A 15298-nucleotide genomic window follows, 5' to 3' on the forward strand; every position below is an offset into this window, starting at 1 on the left:
CATTAACCAAGGATTACTGGGGGCCACCAACACAAATGATTTCCTTCAAACAACTTTTGAAGAAAATATGAAAATGCAAAACTGTAAATTTAGAATTTGATGAATATGTATTCCTATCATGGTGAGCAATGTTGAATTAGAATTAATGTAGGAATTCAGGTCACAGATAAAGCCAGAGGTCAGAAATCTAAGAAAAGTTTTTCTGTGGCAAATATTTTTTACTTCTCTTTCATGGGACATGAATGAGACAACAAAGTGAAATAGAGCAAATTAATAATATATACATATGTGTGTGTGTATATATATATACATATATATGTATGTATATATATTATATATTATTATATTATATATAATTATATATGTATTATTATATATTATTAATTTGCTCTATTTTTATATATTTGCTCTCTCTGTATATATATATATAGTAACCCTTAATCTCTCTCGTGAAAAGTACAAAGAGATGAATCGCTTAATCAAGGAATAAAAATGGTTTGTTTTGGAGGCGTCACTTTCTACCTCTTTGCATTCCTTTCTCCCACTAATTTAGGAGTGAATGACACTGATGAGCTCCCCCTTTTCTCTGACCAGAAAAGGCAAAGGCATTACTGAAATCCAGGGATTTTTTGAGTTGAAGTAGAGTTGGGTCTCAAGAATGGCCATTGAATGAAAAAGGAAAAAGGAACAACCAAGCATAACAAACAGCATATGCGGATTTTGATAACCAGCCATGTCCCGACTTGTGTGCTGTAGACAGATGTACCGGACTGAGGATGACAAATATGTAGCAAAATGAAGAAGCACAGTCCTGATTTTGAAAATATGGACTTAGGTTGGAAAGTGATCAAAGTGAATACCTCAGAAATCTCAGTGATTTGGGAAGAAGCTTTCTTTCTGCTTCCAAGAGGATTATTCACAATTCCACCTTGTTCAACTCTGGCTTTTAGCTCCAGAAAAAAGTCTCTTTGAGATGAGCTCTTCTTCGTCCTGGGGACAACAATTTCAGAAAATTTTAAATCATCTTTTTTCCTTCCAAAGTCAGCAACAACATTTGACCTTCAACTGGAATATAGAATGTGAAAAAGCAAGGAAAATAGCTTTATAGATTAAAAGAAATGCAGGCTACTGAAAATGAAAAGCCAAAATATAATAGCATTTCAAAGATGGAAAGCAACCTCAGTCACTACCCAAGGCAAGCCTTATCAATTCTTAGGGACCTAACTCTTACAAGCCTCAACTTGAAGGCTTCACAGGTGGGGGTGGCCACCACGTCTCAAGTGAGCGCATTCTGTTTCAAGATGTTTGTGTTGGTTAACAATTTTTTCCTGACATTCACCCTAAAAATGTACATTTTGGAAACTCTGATCCATTGCTCCGAGCTCTGATCCTCAGTCTGAAGCACAGAATGCTTCATCTTTCTTCAAAATGACTGTCCTTCAAAATCCTGAAGACATAAGAATCAATATCTTTAGTTCCTTTAACAGATCCTCACAAGTCATGGACCCCCAGGGTCTTCCTGTTAGGCATCGTGCTTACTACTTGTCATAATTCTGTGAGAGCCACAAATGAATTAATCAGGATAAGCCAATCTATTCACTTCAGAGTACACAGGGATTTTCACCTTGTCTGTTTTGAAAGCTATGCTTCTCTGAATAGGATGCAAAATTACACTAGCTTTTGGGTTCTCAGATAACAGTACCAACTCAGCTTCAGTTTAGAACTGACTAAGATTAACATCTTCTCAGACAAAATGCTGTCCAATTCTATTTCCTCCAACTTATACTTATGAAACTATTTTGTATTTAATTATATAATTTTGTATTCATTCTTACTGAATTTCATGTGATTAACAGGTTCCATCCAGTGCTCTGACTTATGAAGACTTTGTCTTTCCTCCATGTAGAAAGACTTGAATAATTTTACGTAAATTAATAAGAAAATAAGTAAAAGATAAAGATCCTAGAGAGCAACGAACTATTCTGAAATAGTGAGGGATGTATACTAAAGTGTAATGTAAGGAAGAGCAAAAGGGAATGAACTTGAAATTTCATTCGCCAAGAATTTTCAGGTAAGGAAATACTCTCTGCAAAAAGAGAGGATTTCTCTGGAACTTATATTCTTATGGAAGGTGAGGAGAGATCAGTGGTGTCAAATAGATGCCCCCAGGACTGAGTTTTGTGAAGAAATTCGGGGCAATTTCAGACCTCTGGCTCAGAGTCAGGTAAGATGAACTCTGTGTCAACATTTGAAACCAGATCTTTCTGGACTTGAGGCTTATTGTATTCATTACATCATGCTGATTCTGTATTGGGAGAAATACTTCACAAAGTACCAATTCCATTGTACTTTTCCATGGCCTTTTAGACTGTAATTTTACATTCAAATGATACTAGACGGGAATTTTTTTGTTTGTTTTATATTTATGTGTACTTATTTACAAATGATTGAACATAACTTATTTATTTAAGACATTATTTATTTTATGTCTTGTTTAGGATGAAGTAGCTTGGTAAACTGCATTGCCTGTTGTATTTCCCATTTCCATGTAAAAACAATTTTATAACATTTGTTTTCAAAACTTTGAGTTCCAAGTTCTCTCCCTTCCTCCCTCCCCACCCACCTTTATTGAGAATTCAAGCAATTCAATATATGTTATACATTTGAAGTCATACTAAATACTTCCAAAATAATCATATTGTGAAAGAATAACTATATTTGCCTCCATCCAATCACACTTCCCATTTATTCTCGTCTCTCATTTCACCCTGTCCCTCCTTCAAAGTGTTTGCTTTGGATTACCCCCTCCCCCAAACTTCTTCCCTTCTGTCAATCCCCCCCTCTTATGCCCTTCCCCTTACTTTCCTGTACGGTAAGATAGATGTCCATACCCAAGAGAGTGTGGATGTTATTCCTTCCTTAAGCTAATTCTGATGATGGTAAGGTTGACTCTCTCACTCTCACCTCCCTCCTCTTCCCGTCCACTGTAAAAGCGTTCTCTTACCACTTTTGTGTGAGATAAATTACTCCCTTCCACCTGTCCCTTGTCCATTTCTCCTCCTCCCGGTACATTCCTCTTTCAACTTTTATATTACTTTTCAATACCATCCTTTGATATTCAACTCACCCAGTGCCCGCCAACTATCATAATGAGAAAAGTCTCATGAGTTACAAATTTTTTTTCCATATAGGAATATTAACAGTTTCATTTTAATAAGTTATTTATGATATCTCTTTCCTACTTTCCTTTCCATGCTTTTCTTAAGTCTTGTATTTGTAAGATTCTTTTTCTGTTGAGCTCTGTTTTACTCAAATATGTATTAAATTCCTCTGCATCATTGAATATAATTTTTCCCCACTCAGTTTTGATAGGTAAGTAAGTCTCAGTTTTAATCCTTGCTACTTTGACCTCTAGAATATATTCCAAGTTCTCTGACTTTTATATTGCCCAAGCGCCCAATTCTTGTGGTACTGGGATTGTTGTTCCACAATATTTGGATGATTTCTTTCTGGCTGCTTCCAATATTTTATCCTTGACCTGGGAACTCTGGAACTTGGCTATGACATTCTGGGAGTTTTCCTTTTCATATCTCTTCCGGGAGATGATAGGTGCCTGCTTTCAATTTCTATTTTATTCTCTGTTTCTAGAATATCTAGAATATCAGTTCTCCTTTAGAACTTTTAGAAATATGATGTAGAGACTCTTCTTATATCATGTCTTTGAAGTAGTCGAAGATTTTTTCAATTATCCCTCCTGCATCTATTTTCCAGGTCAGATGTTTTTCGGTTAGATATTTCAGATTATTTTGTGTTTTATATTCTTTTGGTTTTGCTTCGTCATTTCTTCATTTCTGATACACTCTTTATCTTCTGTTTGCTCCATTCTAATTTTAAGGACTCACTTACTCAACGAACTTTCGAGTTTCCTTTAAAATTTGGATGATTCTGCTTTTTAAGGCATTCTTCTCCTCATTGATTTTGTCCACCTCTTTTGCCCTTTGGTCTAGTCCACTTTTTTAACACGTTATTTCCTTCAAGATATTTTTGGTCTCGTTTATGAACTTGTTGACTCCTATTTTGCCTATGATTTTTTTCCCCTTACTCTCTTTTCTCTTCCAAATTTCCCTCTATTTCTCTTATGTGATTTTCAAAATCCTTTCTGAGCTCTTCTATGACCTGGGACCAATTTATATTTATGTGATATAAAAATCATAGCCCTTTCTTAAGATTAAAAAGACTATAATACTCACCTCCCTATTCCAGGAAACCCATACATATTCTTAACAAAAAGAGATGGAAATAGTGTCTTTTAAATTTCATTTTCCCTGATTCAAATGATTTGCTACTGTTCTCAGTTCAAGGTCCAGAATTCTGAGAAAGCATTGAAGTTTCTGTTGAGCTCCACTTTTTTACATCATCATTCTTTTTTCCTTAACTGATGTCTAATATTTTCAAATAGCATTTCTGCAGTCACTTGCTTCACTTCCTCTTGTTTCAGAGTAAACCTAGGTGAAAATTGCCTTTTTTCAATGACAGTTCAGTGGAAGGAAGTAATAAATGCCATTTGAATATACTCATCTGGATGTCTAAAAGAAAAAGAATGTTCATTTCAGCTGAACTAAATCCATGTAGGGAACTCATTGTCAAGAAACTCCCTCTATTGATGCAGAGTGGTCCGTGCTCTACCCTTTGAAGCTTACCTTTTCGTATTACCTGTGGCACTGAGAATTTGTTGGCCTGCACAGGCCCACAAAGTCAGGACATGTTAGAAATTGATGGGGTGCTTGGGTGCATGTGATTGGACTCCTATTCTAAAATCACATTTCTCTTCAAAGATAACATTTGTTGTTAGCCTCAAAACCCTATCTCAGGCAGTTTCTCCCCAGTCCAAGAACACAGCCTGCCCCAGCAACCACTATTTTCTCATTTACTGATACAGTAGCAAGTTCCAACTAGAGAATTCATGAGTTTAAACAGCTGTATGCTGGCTGACCTGTTTGTGTACTTGATCATAATGACATTCACTACTCACTGACCAATCATATGTATCTTAGACTTCGATATAAGTACACTCCCTTTCATTTATCTCCTCCAACAAGATATTCATGAGATCAGGACGGTATTCCTTAGTCAGTCCTGTGGCCAGTGGTCAGTCCTGACCACTAGTTGACTTAGTGAGGTTTCAGGCCTAAAATTGTACCTCCATGGAGTGGCACTTATTCGTTTCCAGACGAATGTTGGGTAAAATACTTCCCCAGTAGCAAAACTACATGTTCCTTTAAGAACTATCCATTCCATAATCCCACCTTGAATCATCTAGTTAGCCTATTTGACACATGTTTTACTATAGAAAATCCTCTAGAAACATTACCTGTACACAGATAAGGTTGCAGGTGCCCTAAGGACCCTTGTCCGCTGAAAAATGTAAATCTTTACTTTGAGTTCAGAAATGCTTGAGTCTTTGCATTCATTCGAAGTGAACTGCCCCTTGTACTATGATCTTGGCAAGGGTCTCACTGCCCCCCTTCTAGCCTTCATCAAAATCAGTGAGGAACCCATTTTTTATCCAGGCTACTTTAGGGCATTATAGTTCTATGAAAAATGGGTCATATTCTTATTTGTGTACAACTTCTTTTTTGTATTCAATGAAAAGGAATTCCATAAATTCTATATAGCTAGAACAACAGACTTTTTTCATTATTCCTGAGTTTTGATGCATTGGGATGACTCTGGAGAAATGTGTAGAAGGGCATGTACATAAAATTCTATCCATTTTCCCATCACTATTGATTATTCAGAGTTGACTTTTTTACTTCATTTTGAAAAATAAAACACAAATAATTGTGCTACCATTTTCAAATTTCGCTCAAAATACATCTCTTCCTTACATCCCTAGAGTGCAAATGAATAAGTAAGGCTCAACAATAATACTGTTTTAATGACGTAGTCCTTTTGCCTTTCTAATCTTAAATCCCCTGTCACATTTCTTCAACAGTAAGAATAATGCTTCCAAGACTTTCTTTAAAATCGCGAGTTTCATACCTAAGGCCATGGAGTTCTCTGTTCCATTCTGCTTTTTGGTGTACGAACTCACATATCCTTTGTCCTGTTTCTGGCCATCCTTCCTGTAGTCCACGAATCTTGCTTTGTAAACTCTTAACTTTTCTGGTGAGTAGTGGGCAATGCCTTTTTTCACGTTGTAGTGATCAGTCCTATCCAGGAACAGCATCCTCAGGTTTCACAAGTTTAATAAGATGTATACAGACAAAAACACAAAATAAAAATATGAGTATTTTAAAATCTGCAAGACAGTAGCAGTATTCCCAGAACTGAAATGCTCTTGCAATGGCAAAATAATATCCAAGCATAAATCCGGAGAATATAACAAAATATTACTTGGTCAAAAACTTCACATTGTGTATCAGAATAACCTATTTTTCTGTGAGCATTGAAGAAAATGATAAAAGATCACTAAGGGATAAATTACTTAATAGAAAAAATATATATGAAAGCTCAGAATTCTTCACAGTATGAGAAAAATATATGTGGAAAGTAAATATTTTGATGTGTACTCTGCGATGGGACAAATAAGATTAATATAATGGATGCTATGCCTAATATCTATATATTTCAAATATACTGAATGATTTTATAAGTATCATAAATGCGTTTTATTTTACAAAGTTGTGTGGAAACACGGCTTCTCCTTTAGAGATTTATAATAGCAAAAACCGTTCAAGATTCACATGGTAATATCAATCTTCGTTTATTCATTGGCCAGACTTCTAGTAACTTGAAACAAATATAGCTGAAACAGCAGAGGAAAGTGAAAAATTCTTTATAGTATTAAGCAAAATAGCTGCCCCTTTACTCTTCAGAGAGGTATGGAGCCAAATTGTTACCTAACCCAGAGGTAGTAACGTGTGTTATGTCAAGTTACAGATTCAACAGATTTGAGTATTGGGTTTCCCTTGGTAACTTTCAATTCTTCGTATATTTCAGTGTTTAGCAAAACTGAGGCAACAAGACAAAACTCGCTTGCTAGATGGAGCCACACTGATTGTAGCAGGAAGTGAAGCTGACGGTAAGAGAAATGATAAGCTGAAACATTCAAAGCAAAGGAAGAAGCTGTGGCACAGAGAAGTCAAAAGGCATGTTAATACTCACACAATTGGTATGTGTATAAGGCAGAATCTGAACCTAGCCATTTCTGGTACGGTGTCCAGTACACTGTACTATATGTCATGTTGACAGAAGAATTACAAAAATTAGGCAGAACACTGACAAGATTGTTGACATTTTGTGCCGTTTTATGGAAGATTTTAGTAATTTAACCATTCTTTTCATGAAAGAGATCACTGCCTGATCTCTTGATACTTGAAGTCAAGTCAATCTCTTCAATGGTTCTCCTTTCACCAACCAAGCAAATAAAATTAATGCACCTTATCCTACCATGAAGTATTAATAACACACATTATATAATATAGCACTTAGAGGCTTACAAGATACATTCCACCCCCAAAAAAATCCTGTGAACTATGGTATTTTCTTGATTAAGAAACTGAAGCTCCAAGTTTAAGTGACTTGGCAACAGAAAAAATCTCGGCCCTCGGCAAATTTGTAATCCCCTAAGTTTCCATATTTAATTCTCACTGCTAAATACTGTCCAGAAAAACTCGATTTTTCGCTGTCACTTTTCTGCCTTTTTACTCAGTTTCCATCGTTTAAAGGTTCATTTCACCTCCCTATACTCCCATGATCTATAGCTACTGAATTCATACCTATCCTTTAAAACTCAACTCACATGCTACCTTCACACACAGGTTATTTTTTCTTGAAAGTTAGTGTTCTTTCCCCCACTGAAGCTCACAGAGCATTATGACGGTGCATTTCATACATATGCGTATATATACAAATATGCATTTGTATGAATATTTATATATATAAATACATATATAGCACATGTGTACACATATATCTACTTAGGTACACATGCACTTATATTTATATGAATATACATATCAGTATTCGAGTTACCTAGGTAGGGTATATCCCCTATTAGATTGCACACTCAATGAGATAACTTATACAAACTTTGTGTATTCAGCACAAAATAGGTACTTAGTAATTGTTTTTGAACTGACACAAGTAGAAGATGGCTGAAAAATTTATGACCCTGCAATCAACACAATCCCTTTCCCCTTGGCCAAGGCCTGTCAGTGATTGACTTTCCTCTATTTTGTTGTGAATGAATGGCATAAGGTTGCAATGGTCTCTTCTTGTATACATGCACGTCCTCGATTTCTGTTTAACAGTTATTATGTTTCGAAATTTTAAACTGTACTTACCTTTGCAATCACTACTGAGCTGTTCAACCAATAACAAAATATTCTTACAGTTTAAGGGAGATAAATCGTCATCCTCTTTATTTGTCTCAGAGGACTAAGTGACGTCCTCCCAATCATTTGCACACCACTTTGTCCTGTAAAATAAGTAACAGTAGGGGAAAATTCAAAAAAAAATCAGAAATCTTTAAAATAATAACGGTGGCTAACATTTCTCTCACACATGAGGGTTTTCACAACACTTTATATACATCATCTTGTGGCATCCTCACAACCATTTTGTGAGACAAGCATTACTCAAACTCATTTCACAGATGTTAGGTGGCTTGTCCAGCACCACAGAGTTAGCTAGGATCCCAAGGATGGATTTTAATGTGAGTAGAATATAAGGTAGTTCAAAGTTTACTCTAAATTCTTCATGATTAACCTTTTAACTTTCAATATGCATTACAAATCTAAAAGGCAAATAACAGTTTATAGAGTTTATGTATTCTCACTTCAGATATTATAACATGACCTTTATACTAGGCTCAAAAAGTGCAAATTAAGGACAATGATGTATGAAAGGTGATATAAACACCACACTATCCAATATATGTTTAATTTCTGGGTTTTTAAAATTTCTCCTATCTTCATTGAATTTGGCATCCCTTCAGGTTATTTTTATGTAGTGTCTCCCCTCCTTTTCCCTGTCTAAATATTAGAGTTATTTACAGTCACTCCTCAAACCCATTTATCTGACTGTGACCCTAAAACTCTACTCAAACTGCTTCCTCCAAGGTTGCCAATGGTATCTTCACTGCTAAATCTGATCACACTTTTTGAAGTCTTTTTCTTTCATCACCTTACCTAGCATCACAGCCTTGGTAATGAGGCTGACACAGGCACTGACTGACCTAACTCAGTGTTTGGGAGGGTCCAAAGAATATTATGGAAGAGAAACTGTATTATACTGTTGTATGCCTGTGAAACCTGGACACTATAGGAGGTCCATGACGGGAAACGGAATCTCTTTCATTTGAATGGTATTAGGAAGATTCTGAAGATTATCTAGAAGGACAAGGTACCAGACTAAGTTCTTTTCTAGATATTGAATGTTCAGGACTTCAAACTCTACAAATCTGATGGGCTGGTCACATGGTTCGAATGAAAAACTTACGCTTGCAAAAAAGACTCTTTTTTGAAGGACTCACAAAGAACAAGCGTTCACACGGTGGTTAGAAGAAGCAATGCAAGGACACTCTCATGGTCTCTCTTAAGAACTTTGGAATTCATTATGTGACATCGGAGACACTGGCACAGGACTGCTCATCATGGGGTGACCACATCACAAAAGGTGTTGTGCTCTGTGAACAAATCTGAATTGAGATAGCTCAAAGGAAACACAGGATACCCAAATTTGTTCACAAATACTCACAAGGACCATTTCTGCCTAAAGTGAGGTAGACCATTGCTAGTCGGAACTGGTATCATCAGCCACAGTCAGACACACTGAATCTGGACTCAAGCACAATGATGTTATTTTGGTCTGCTTTGAGAACAGAGGTCATACATACTGGAAGCATTTTCAGGTTGAGGAAGGATACAGTGGAATTGTTATTGGCAACTGGAAGACGGGTTTAATTTCCAGGAGAGAGGGATAGCTTATGCTACTGGATGTGATCAAAGTTGGTCCCTATATGTACATTCTTGTGGGGATCAATCAAATCCTGGCAATAAGGTGCTGATTGTTTTTGCTGAGAAGCGAATAAAAAAGTCTCTAGGTAACTCAGACCAGATGGAGAAAAGTTCTCGGGTTCAATCTGTATCAGTTTTAGGGAATCTGGGCTAGAGTCTAGACCTATGAATTCAGGGATCGTGGGATAATTGAACACTTACATATAATCATTGCCATTTCTATTTAATATTTGTCCACTATTTCCCTTTATGAATAGTTCAGAAAAAAAAATGGCTGTTAGGTCAAAGTTTGGCAAACTTTGGGATGGATTACATTATCATGCATGTAGTAGTAGGTACTCTGTTACATTAATTGATAGAGTTTTTATTTAGTATGCCTTTAAAAGAAACAAATAAATCAATTTATTGGGAAATGATTATCAGGGAGATGAGCAAAATCCAGGAAAGCTTCCTGGAGTTTACACCTGTGAAAGTTTCTGAAGGAAGAGAGAGATTTCAACAGATAGCCCGAATGCATACAGAGCAGGACAAAATACAGAGTAAGTGGTAGAGCAGTTTGGCTGAAAAATGAGAGTGAAGACGAGCAGGATGAATTAAGACTGCTCAGACTCCTACTGTCAAGGGTCCTAGAAGGCAGCGCTCCTTCATCTCCTGAACATTTGCTGGAAGGTGTGTTTTTCTGCTGGGTATTGGAAATATTTTTTTTGACTTTGTACATTACCCTATGCCCACCACATTTGAATATCCTTAGACTACATATCAAGATAGCAACACGCCAAGAAAAGGAGGCAAAAGGTGCAAAGAAGGGTGAGAGCAAAAAGCATAACCTATTCTTGAATAAATGAATTTAGGGAGGGAAAACATATGTCTGGGTAAAAGTCAGTAATAAGAACTCCCAGTATAGACTGAGGCCTTCATACCCTCCCTCAAACTTTATGAAAGTAAGAGAATTCTTTGTTTCTTTTTCTTCCTGATTCCAATGAACTCATTTCCTACTATCTATATTTCTGACTTCCTATTGCCTACATTTTTCTTCAGTCACTGTTTGCTGTCAAGAGTGTGAACATTAACAGCCTTTCGAAAGCAGATACATAAGATTGTTTTTTAAAGATGAAGGTTATTACTCATTTTCTTCAATTTGTGTTTTATCTGATAGACACAGCGAATAAATAACCAGAGGTTTCAGGATCAGGGAATGAGAGCGACCAGGGAGTAAGCATCACAGGCAAAATTTGAATTCAGGTCCTCTGCTTCTACAGCCAAGGCAACGTTTCTCCAATGGACCACACTTCATTCCTGTCTACCTAGTTAACATTGGAAAAAAAACTGGTTTACTCATTTTTATTAATGAATATAATGTCTACTCTTGATACCGAGTTCCCAATGGAGTCATGGATTTGTGAATTAAGGATTTGTTAAAAATCATCATCGAAAAGTTCAAGAGCAGTCTGATAAGTTCAAGTATTATTTCCTTAGTGTCTCTGCCTCGGCTTACCTGTATAATTTGTTTGACAATAATTGTCTAATTTTTAAATCTTCAAAAGAAAGCTGGGCATATTTCTGTCTCTCTCTCCCTCAGTACCGTCTTGATATGAGTTTGTCATTCTTGAGAGTTGGGATTCCAGATCTCTTATTGGTTGCTCCATTTGGTTCCTTAGATCAGCATTCTTATTTTCTAATTTGTAATTATAAATATTTATAATTTATTTTCTCTTCATTGTTCTAACTTGTCTGTCTCTGCTGAGTCTAAACCAAACGGAAAACAAAGAATGAAATTAATGAGAAACTGCCCAGTTTTATCGTGGAAATTAACAGATGTCTACTTCTTAGCTTTCACTTTAATTTCAGTCAGGGATTCAGAGACCGATTCTGAATTTCTAAAAATAGATTCGAACTTTGAAAGTATTGATCATAAAGTTCATCTGAATTAAATTTTAACTAAAAGCAACAACAGCCCTATTTCTACAGGAAGTTAGTCATTAGTTTGCACTCTGGTACTTACTCTGGTGCTAGTATTAGGATCATTCCAAAAAACATGTATAATTCCAAAAGTTGTCTTCAACTCCAGAATCTCTGGGAATGCTTACTTTGGGTGTACAACCGGGAAAAATATCCTAAAATTTCATTTACATTGAAATATTTTACAATCGTAGTCGTGGTAAATGAAGTTACCTGGAGGAATGTATGGAGTTCCTTTGGTTTTTCATCAGTTTCCAGCCATGCTCGTTCATCAAGATCATGTTTCTATTCTGTGTCATTTAGCTGCATTTTAGCTTAGGAATTTCCAGATGATGTCTAATAGCAACAACTTCTTCTTCCAGGTGTTTGCTGTCTGCTTCCAACTGGTCACATTTCTTTTGCAAGATTTTCCTGAAAAAAAACCTCTTCTTGAAGATTTTGATCAATTGATCCCAAGTGTTTATAAAATGAAAATGCTGCTTCCAATTGCTGTGTAAGGTATTTAATCTGTATAAAAGAACATTATCAAGTTACACCAATTCAATTTAGGTCTTTCAAACTAAAGACTAATTTTAAACTGATAACATTAAATTATTTTGAATTCAGTTGTAATTAAATGCATCATTCTCTACATATTACAGCTACAAATTGTATTTCCTGAAATGATTACTCAGGTAAAGTGACAAATCAAAAACAAAATTAAGACTGAAATGATAAACCAAGAATTTCTTTGATTAGCTCTGATACTCAGTGTAATCCACATTTCATATTTCATCCCATATTTTCTTCTGTGATCTCTAATTTTCTCATGCATCTTTTTTCCAGCTCTTAATACAGTGCGCAGATATCAATAAAATTCATACTCGAAGGAGATCAATAAATTCTTCACTTATGCCAGGCCTAAGGCAGCAAGACATCTCAAAAGGAATTTGGAAAGACATGAAATTTCCTTTCTCATTCTAATGAGAAGACTGATTCTATGTTGATAAACTTCACTGAGAAATCAAATACATTTATAGCCATTTGAAGGCGACATGGTAGGATTTTGGGTTACAGAGCCAGAGAAAACCAGAGAGGTCTTTCTCAAAACTCAGGTGACAGTACCCAGGGACATCACATTGTTTCTCAGAGCTTCTGTTGTGAAATGGCCGTCTTCCTGCTCCCCAAGTGCTTTAAGGGAATAAACCAACACGCTAAACAGGACTCGATCGTTATTCCTTCAGACCCAGGGGTTAGAGGACAGACTGAAATAAGTGATCAATAAAACATATGCTACCACTGCCTTCCAGAGGACCAATCCTCAGTAAATGTTAAGAAGTTAATTCTTTATGATAAATATTGATGAGAACTGCAAGACAGGAGATATCATCTACGAACATTAATGAGAGTTAAGATAAAATGTTTCTAAGGAGTCACTTGACATAGAAAAAAAGAGTATTACTATTAGTTAGCATTTAAATAGCACTTTAAGCATTATCAGTGGGATCACATTTGAACACTTGTTTTTCAAAACCTTGCTAGGAGTTTCCCCCAAATCCTGCTGGGAGTTGGGGAAATGGCTCAATATTACCAAATACTAGAATCCTTACAAATTAAGAAATAGTTCAAGATGAATTACTCAACTTATTATTCCTCAAGTTCGAGAAAAATCTTTGCTTCCCTAAAACAGAAGAGCAATGTATAGGCCATACTGCAATGAAGTCGGTTTCACCCACTTCCTGGTGGAATGATATGAAAATCTCCTAAGTATTCGACTCCTTTCTCCTCTTAAAACAACTCAAGTCCTGTTTTCACTTTTAACTCTTTTAACTCAATTACCGTGTATTATGAAGGTTCTTAATCAGCGGTAATCACCTTGCAATCAAATTTCTTTCGTTGTTGTTTTTTTTGGGGAGGGGGGTGATTTTGCCATTTTAAAAGCTCTTAAAGAGCGAGTGCTTTTCAAATTGTTTCTGCTTAGTAGTCATCTTTTTGGGGGGGATATGATTTGGATCTTTAGAAATCCCGAAGAAGTGTCAGAAGAAGTTCAGAAGTTCTAAGAGATCCTGCAATCAGTGCCCCTAAAAGACTTTCTATCATGTGTTTCTTCAAATAGCTTATCTCCCTCTGGTAGCACTCTGATTGCTGGAAAGTTTTTCTTGAGGTCCAATCTAAATTTGTGTCTTTGCACACTTCCATTGATGAGTAGAACAAGTCTAATATTTCTCTCACCTGAGAAAGCTTTTTAATCCTTGAGAAGTACCATTAACACAATATATTTAAATACATTCTATTTGATATAAGTTCCAAGATGGCAGAAGAAGAAAACCTTCTAGCATATAAATCTAGAAAGAAAGTTAGTAGAGTCCAGAATTTTCAGGGAGATTATCAAGTCCCAAGCTTGTTTACTGAGTTGCTAAGAGCAGCAAGAGGTGACTAGGCCTGAAATAGTAATTGTTGTCTTCCTAGCATGGGGAAGATGTAAATCTCAAGGACATTGGTGTCCAATGACCTGGTGCATATTGTAACTATTTCAAAAGGTATATCAAGGGAAGTCATTTTACACAATTCAATATTCAGGATTACCTGATTTTTTAAAGCATTAATTTCTCTACCCATTTCAGAATCAGTTCACTTCACTCCCACCCTGGTCAACAACATCTCCATTTTCATATTCTTTTAATGCCGTCATGGCTGTTTCCAACGCGTCGAAACATCTGTGACAATGAACAGAATAATTAAGTCAATGTCTTCATAGCTTACATATTATACATTTCAAAAGGGTAATTTTTGAACCACTACCTTAAATTATCCTCAATCATAGAGAAGAAAATAAATATAAAAAGAGTTCTTGTCATTACTCAACACATCTGACGATATTTTGGGAAATAAAACCAGAGAAACAGTAGCCTCACCAATGATTTCATCTCTCTTTCAAAAGATATATATTGGTCATCAGCTCTACATTAATGTCACTTCATTTTAGAACACTGCCCACATGATTTCTCGTTATGCTGTCATATTTGTAGAACGAAGGATGCCTTCCAAATAATATAATACAACAATTAAAGGATAAGGAAATTCATTTTGAATAAAAAAAGTTTTACAGTGCTGTGTTGTTTCTTCGTTATTTTCATTGTCGATCCATGTAAATTGGCTGGGGAAGTGTTTAAAGGTCCTAGGCTACAAAACACAAATGATCTCATTTAATGCTATTGGAATACCAAGTTGCATTTAAAATGTTGCTTTAGTGGATGGAATTACAGGTAGTCTCTAACTTGAAAAATCAGATGGATCTCAAACGCTCCTTTGCAAACTGACTTTGTGGAACAGGGGAG

The sequence above is a fragment of the Notamacropus eugenii genome, chromosome 2 (genome assembly GCF_028372415.1).
Source record: "Notamacropus eugenii isolate mMacEug1 chromosome 2, mMacEug1.pri_v2, whole genome shotgun sequence".
NCBI lineage: Eukaryota > Metazoa > Chordata > Mammalia > Diprotodontia > Macropodidae > Notamacropus > Notamacropus eugenii.